The following is a 7285-nucleotide window of genomic DNA, read 5'->3' on the forward strand; positions in this document are numbered from 1 at the left end:
GATCCCAGCCTGAGCCCAGGAGATTGAAGCTGTAGTCACCTGAGATCACGACCCTGCACTACAGCCTGGGTAAAAGAGCAAGACCCAGTCTCCCAAAAAAAAAAAAAAAAAAAAAAAAAAAAGCCCGGTGTGACAGCCTACACCTATTGTCTCAGCTACTTGGGAGGCTGAGGTGGGAAGGTTCTTTGCTTGAGCCCGGGAGGTTGAGGCTGCAGTGAACTGTGACTGTTCCCCTGTACTCCAGCCTGGGTAAGACCCTGTCTCAAAAAGAGCAGGTTTTCATTCTTTGTAATAAGTGAATTTTGTATTGCTGATTTCTATAGATTCTTGACTATAGATTTTGACTCGGTTACTTGGAGCTTACATGTAGAGGTACAGCTACAAACCGCATGTCCCAGGCTTCTTGGGGATGTTCTCTTCCTCCCTGATGGGCCTAAGTTCCTAGCAACCATAGCCATGCCACAGATTCCAAAAGGAATCAGAGAAACGACGGCTTTGGATTTATATTCTCTCTAGGCAAGACAAGAAAATCCATAGCCCCACTGATGTAGCTGGAGGGCGAGGTGGTGCCATTTCTGCCGATGGGAACTAGCAGTCATTATTACCACAGCACTGGGAAGAACATAGCCAGGTGAGACTGAACACTCACCTACCTGTCCAACATTATCCTCCAGAATCTTGCTCTCAAGCTTCATGTCTGAACCCAAGGCAAACCTACTGCCCTGAAATCAGCATCATGTGTTTAGGAGAGACAAAGGCAGAAAAAGAAATACATTTTGAATCCCAAGGAAGGGGCACGTACTAAAAAGGAAATAGCCTGATCTATTCTGAAGTTCTCACTTTTTAAGCGAAGAGAATATATTAATTCTTTTTTTATGATTATTCTCATTATATTCTGCTAAACTTCTTTCTCTCTTGTCGGCTACTTGGTATTCCTCATTTAGAGTTGAGATTTGCCAAAGTTGGGTGCAGAAAGAACTTGCTCCAGACAGTCCTCAAAATGCCAAACAGACTTTCCTACCTGTTCCATTGGATAATTCTACCTCCCATCCAGAAAAGAAGTGGCATGGCCTCCCTGGGTTAGCAGGTTATCAAAATTCTAACCTGCGGGTTGCAATGTAACCAGAAAGCCCTCACCTGGTCCTCTCCATGAGCAGGGAGCCTTTGCTATGAAGCACAGGTGCCAGGCAACTTTTGAGAACAGGTGCTAAGGTTGTTTTTTTCTGACCTGCCTCATGGTCGGGATTCTAACTCAAGGAAACAGCAATTTGCAGTTTTTAAAAAGATGAATATTTTTACCTCTGCCTTAAAAAGAACAAAACAAGCACATTCTGAGCCTGGCTTGCTGGGCATAGGGCTGAGTGTGATGTTGATGTGTAACTGCTTAAAAAATCAAGACTGCAAGAAAGGGGTACAGAGAAGGGGAGTCAGAGACACATCTTCCCAGTGTTTACCTTTAATGCTACTAAAGAAAAGAAATCGGTGGTCTGTGCCCTGCTGTGAACAGGTACCATCAGTAGGGTAGATAACGGCGGCCTTAAGAGGATTGCCAGACTGGCGTGACTTGCTTACTTTAAAATATTTTTACAAATCATACATTCTGATCCTCCTGTATCCTAGTTATTGTTCTTTTTTCATCTTTTGTATTTTTAGGCAATATCTTCCTTTTTTTGCATTCATGCAAATACACCATTTTATATCTTAAAGGCTTAAATAAAGCACGCTGGATGGATGAATGTACGGATTTTTCATCTTAGATGAAAAAATCCAGTCCTCTAGGTTCTGGTGCAGGGAAATCATATTTAGAAGAAGGGAGATGTTGATGTGAGTATCTGAAGAATCATTTTCCGATGGGACTATGAGCCCTCTCATCTCACTTTTATTCCAGTGACCTTTGCACATGCAACTTCTCCTGCATGCAAGACATCTCTCTTTCCCCTCTCTAGGAAATTCTTATGCATCTCTCTCTCTCTCTCTCTCTCAGCTTACATGTTGCTTCTTTCCAGAAGCCTTCTCACAATATCTGTCTGCCTGTTCAGACTCTCAGCGGCCGCTCACATCACCATAGAACAACACAGTCTACTGCAGTCACTCAGCTTCCTAGTCCGTCTGTCCTGCTACTCAGGTAAGCCCATGCAGACAGGAAGTATTTCTGCCTTACTCATAGTTGGCTCTCATGAAATGCAACAAACACTTAATGCTATCTACTGAATCAAAGATCAAAGTGTAGATTTCTGTTTTTTCTTTGAGACAGAACTTCACTCTTCTTGCCCAGGCTGTAGTGCAATGGCTCGATCTCGGCTCACCGCAACCTCTGTCTCCCGGATTCAAGCAGTTCTCCTGCCTCAGCCTCCCGAGTAGCTGGGATTACAAGCACGTGCCACCACACCCCGCTAATTTTGTATTTTTAACTGAGACAGTGTTTCTCCATGTTAGTCAGACTGGTCTTGAACTCCCTACCTCAGGTGATCCGCCTACCTCAGCCTCCCAAAGTGCTGGGATTATAGGCATGAGCCACCGTACCTGGCCAGATTTCTTAAGTATATACTTAGGGGGGAGTAGCTGTATCTGTCTGTAGCTCCTAAATAGAGCATATCATAGGTAAATGAGATGGTTGGGCAAATCTCCTAAAAAGGAAAAATAAATTACAGGATCATTCACCCCTGAATGCTTACAAATTCTCATTTTCTGTCTGATATCTCCTTAAAATGCAGTTTTTCTGCATTCTTGCTATTCATCCATACACTAAGTACTTGAGTTATACATTCCCAAGATAATATGCTTACTGTCTGTGCATGTATCTTGTTGGTTGGTTGGTTGTTCTGAGACAAGGTCTCACTCTGTCACCCAAGCTGGAGTGCAGTGGTGCAGTCATAACTCACTAAAGCCTTGACCTCCTGGGATCAAGCAATCCTCCTGCCTCAACCTCCCCAGTAGCTCAGACTACAAGTGTGTATCACCATGCCCAGCTAATTTTTAATTATTTTGTGGAGGTGGGGTCTCACTGTTGTCCAGACTGGTCTTGAACTCCTGGCTTCAGACAATACTCCCACCTCAGTTTCCTAAAGGGCTGGAATGCGCATCCACCCCTTAAGTACATATGGGTTTCTATGTCCGCATACACATACACACAAACCCAGCACACACAGCCTCCAGCACTGAGTGGCCTGCCTGAAGAACTGCTCTAGAGAACGAAAGGCAAGAAGGTGAGTTCCTGGCTCGTAAGGGCCCACTCATTTTCTGGCTGTCTGTCCAGCGCCAAATGATGAAAATGAGGTCATAGCAATGGTTGAGGTTTCTGAACCATTAAAATGGAAATGCTCATCTAAATAAGGCTCTTTCCCATAAAGGATGATGTCAAGTATGAAAAATATCCCTGTGAGCTGCTTCCCCCATTTAGCAGTTCCAACTGGACTGTCTCAGTGCCATTCCAGCAGTACCTAAACAGTCAGCTCCAACACCTGCAAGACAAGCTCTTTCAGAGGGCGCATACCCACTGAGAGAGGCTATTTTAGATGTTTCCTAAACCAAAAGAATAAAGACCAAAAAAAGACAGCTTCACAAAGTCAGGATCTGGATGCAGCAAACTTAAATGGTCTTTTTCCTGAAGCCCCCAGAGATAGACTAATCATGGGAATGACGGAAGATGTCTTAAAAATAGTATCGCCATTGTACTTTCAAAATAGCAAATGATATTCTTCTAATGTCCCAAAACAGCTCTCAGAAGGAATTAAATAGCTTTCTTCAACTGGCAAAAGTTACAAAACAAAACATAAATTAAACATATTAAAAAATCAAACACATCTTTGAAGGCAGTGCTGCTATAGACAGACTGAGAGTCAGAACAAAGTTGGTCAACATTCAGGTCATCTACAATTTTGCCAAGAATACAGAAGGCCCGAGTGAACAGGATTAGGCTGGGCTCATTTTTCTCTCAATGCACTTTGCTTTGCAGTTATAGAGATAGTCCCCATAATAATTTTCATACCAGAAGCAGGAAGATAGTTAAGTTCGAGAATGATTGTACAATACCTGAAGCTATGGGAAAATGACAAGGTCCCTGAAGGAGCAGAATCACAAAGTGTAATGGATTCTGTTTTGCTTTTGTTTTCACTCATCTGACAGATTACAACATCACTTTGGCCGTGGAGGAGAAAATACTGCGGTTTTCTTTCCTTGATGGGATCAGCATCATCCTAGCTAATTAGTACTAAATCAACTTAGGAGGGAAGAAAACTATCCAAAAAAAAAAAAAAAAAAAAAAAAATTCAAAGGTTTGCTTTATGGGGGCAGAGACGGTTATATATACCCAAAAGAACTGGCACTGTGGCCTGTGACACTTCAAATAAAGCCAGTACCACTTAGTGACCCTCCATGATGCTGACTTGCCCCAAATTGCCAGTGTAAGGAGAGTCAATGGTCTGAAACCAGTATCTCTCAACATATTTGCATTCATAGTCTGAGGATGCAAGGAGAAGGGAACTTAAAATTCCTAACAGCCTGGGGAGTGGCAGCTAGGAGACCTGGCAGAGCTATTGAAGGCATTCACTTTCTGGTTACCAAGATCCGTATCTTTTTTGTTCTCCATGATTTCTCCCTGTTAACCCCTTGTGTCTGCTGATAGGTCTCATGTGGTGTTTTCCTCAATTGGGGATTTTCATAGGGTTCCTGAGTGCTCTGTGGGTGCAGGTGGTAAGAGGACACTTGAAGAACAGCAGCAACAACCAAAGCCCAACACTATTAAGCACCACTACCTGTTACACTCACAGGGAAGGCTTGTCATGGGTCTAAAAGGAGAGACACAGCATTGATCATTTTAAGGACAGGCCTGGAAGTGTGGTTAAAACACAGGTTGCTGAGCACTAACTTGACAGTTTCAAATTCAACAGGTCAGGGCTGGAGCCTGAGAACTTGCATTTCTAATCAGTTCCTAGGTGATGCTGATGTTCCTGGTCTGGGACCACCCTTGGTTAACCACTGATAGAGAGGCTTTAGAAGTGTTTGTGTTTTTTTCTTCTCCCAACATATTTCTTTTGTTTGTTTCTTTGTTTTTGAGACAGGGTCTCGCTGTCACCCAGGCTGGGGTGCAGTGGTGCAATCTCGGCTCACTGCAACCACCACCTAATGGGTGCAAGCCTCCTAAGTAGCTGGGACTGCAGGTGCTGCCACCACACCCAGCTAATTTTTGTATTTTTAGTAGAGATGAGGTTTCACCATGTTACCCAGGCTGGTCTGGAGCACCTGACTTCAGGTGATCTACCCACCTCAGCCTCCCAAAGTACTGGAATTACAGGCATAAGCCATTGCACCCAGCCCGTATTTCTGTTTTGAAACAGAACCTCCCCTGATCCCAAACCTCCCCATAGAGCCCCTGACTTTGATTAGAGCTTGGGAATCCATTTAAAAATTGGTTTCCTCGAAAAAACAAACTCAAAGGAATGGCAAATCGCAAAGTGTGGATTGGTAAACATAGTAATGAATAAAATTATATTCAAAAGGTTGGTGTATATGAGATTTTTCTCCCCTACAACCCAGGAAAATAACTGCACTTTATTAATACAGAATAATCACATATTTACCTGCTCATGAGACTATCAACTCACTTTTTAATATAAAGAACATAATTATCACTGAAAAACAAAAATGTAGCAACATCATTATTTTTTTAAGCATGGATAATTTTCCTCTGGAAACTTGATAAAAATATATATATATATAAAAAACAGCAATTTAAAATTATTCCCCTTATACATTTTAAACTGAACCCGATGTCTTTCCCACCATTTTGAAAACGGAAGGTGGTCTCTAAAGGAACTCCCGCTGAAGTGTATTTTCACAATGAGCTGATTAAGACAGTGCAGTTGTTTCCCCTTACAACAAACATTTAAAAATAAACTAAACAATTCTAAAGTGAATTAAGTTGCTTACCTTTGAGCCTCGCTCATTAAAAATAATTTCAACATCTAAGATTTTACCAAATTGCTGCAAAGAAATAGAAATATCTTATAAGCAAGAAGAGAAATGCAGTAGACATTATTAGGTACAGTAGTAATTGTTTCCGACGCCAATTTTTTCTCTTAATATCAAGGATATACATTTTATGTTTTATGGCTAATGGGCTTGAAACAAGAGAAAACAAAACCACCCATATTTTCTCCTTATTAAGGAACACACCAACAGGGCTTGGTACAAAATATTAAGAGGTGAATTCTACTTTACTTTTTCTTTTTCTTTTTTTTTTCCTGTGTGCATGTCTGCGTTCCCAGGCACTGAGCAGCAAAGATTTAAAAGTGGCTAGTATGTATATACAATGACCCTTCTGGTCTATCCCACCAAACAATGGAAGAAACACCCTTGATGAAATGCGATTTTGATAATCAATGTCCAGTGAGAATTTGATGTGACTGGTTTTGGCTCCCAGCTCACATAAAATCTAGGAGCAGCTCTATCATATGAGAAAGAAACTATGAACACAAAAGCAAACTCCACTATCCAGGCACCATCATCATGATGGTATCAGCAGTTGTAATCAGTGCTTGGGCTGAAATTCTCTATATTATTAAACAAACAGATTTTAGATAACTAGCATGACTAGGCTCTATGAAAAGTCCAGAAACAGAGACTCAGATTATAAATAGAGACAAATAAAATGCAGACACCTGGTTAAATTTAAATTTCAGATTTTTCAGGATATGTCACACGCAATATTTGGGACATACTTATACTTAATATCTGGTTTATTTGAACTTCAAATTCAATGACTGCGTCTTACATATTTTTTAAATTGGTGAAATCTGGAGTTTCCAGTGAGAAATGCACATCAAGCAATTCTTGATTCACGTTTCAAAATGGAGAGTATGGGCCCTAGAACTACGGGCATCAGATCATCTGAAATCCTTTCCTCCAACCTTGGAAGTTTTTCAGTTTTCTGAGATTACACGAAGTAGTGTGGGCATTTCTTGAGTATAATAGACTAACCTGCGTATGGGCAGGGAAGAGAGAAGGTGATGTAAAATCATGTACCGTGGCCCAGGAAAAATAAAACGAGAATTTTATCTCCATGCAGAATGAGAGCAAATGCCCTTTGAGTGATTAAAAATTAAACAGGGCAACATAAATATTTCCATCCTATTTTTTGGTTTTGTTTTGAGCTTTCCTATCATTCCATTCACTTCGGCATTCTGGATTTTAATTGCATCCTTTATGACCCTCAGAGGTTCTGTATTCCATTTCCCCCCTGAATGGACAGCATTACACGTACTTCCATGTAGCAGAGGACAGAGTG

The 7285-nt window shown here is 41.3% G+C and overlaps 1 protein-coding gene across 9 annotated transcripts in view; it reads right to left on the reverse strand.

The window, feature by feature from the left end:
• RBFOX1 (RNA binding protein, fox-1 homolog (C. elegans) 1) overlaps positions 1-7285 on the reverse strand; it is a 1371131-nt gene that overhangs the window by 133295 nt on the left and 1230551 nt on the right. The window lies entirely within an intron of this gene.

The sequence above is a fragment of the Mandrillus leucophaeus genome, unplaced genomic scaffold (genome assembly GCF_000951045.1).
Source record: "Mandrillus leucophaeus isolate KB7577 unplaced genomic scaffold, Mleu.le_1.0 Scaffold609, whole genome shotgun sequence".
NCBI lineage: Eukaryota > Metazoa > Chordata > Mammalia > Primates > Cercopithecidae > Mandrillus > Mandrillus leucophaeus.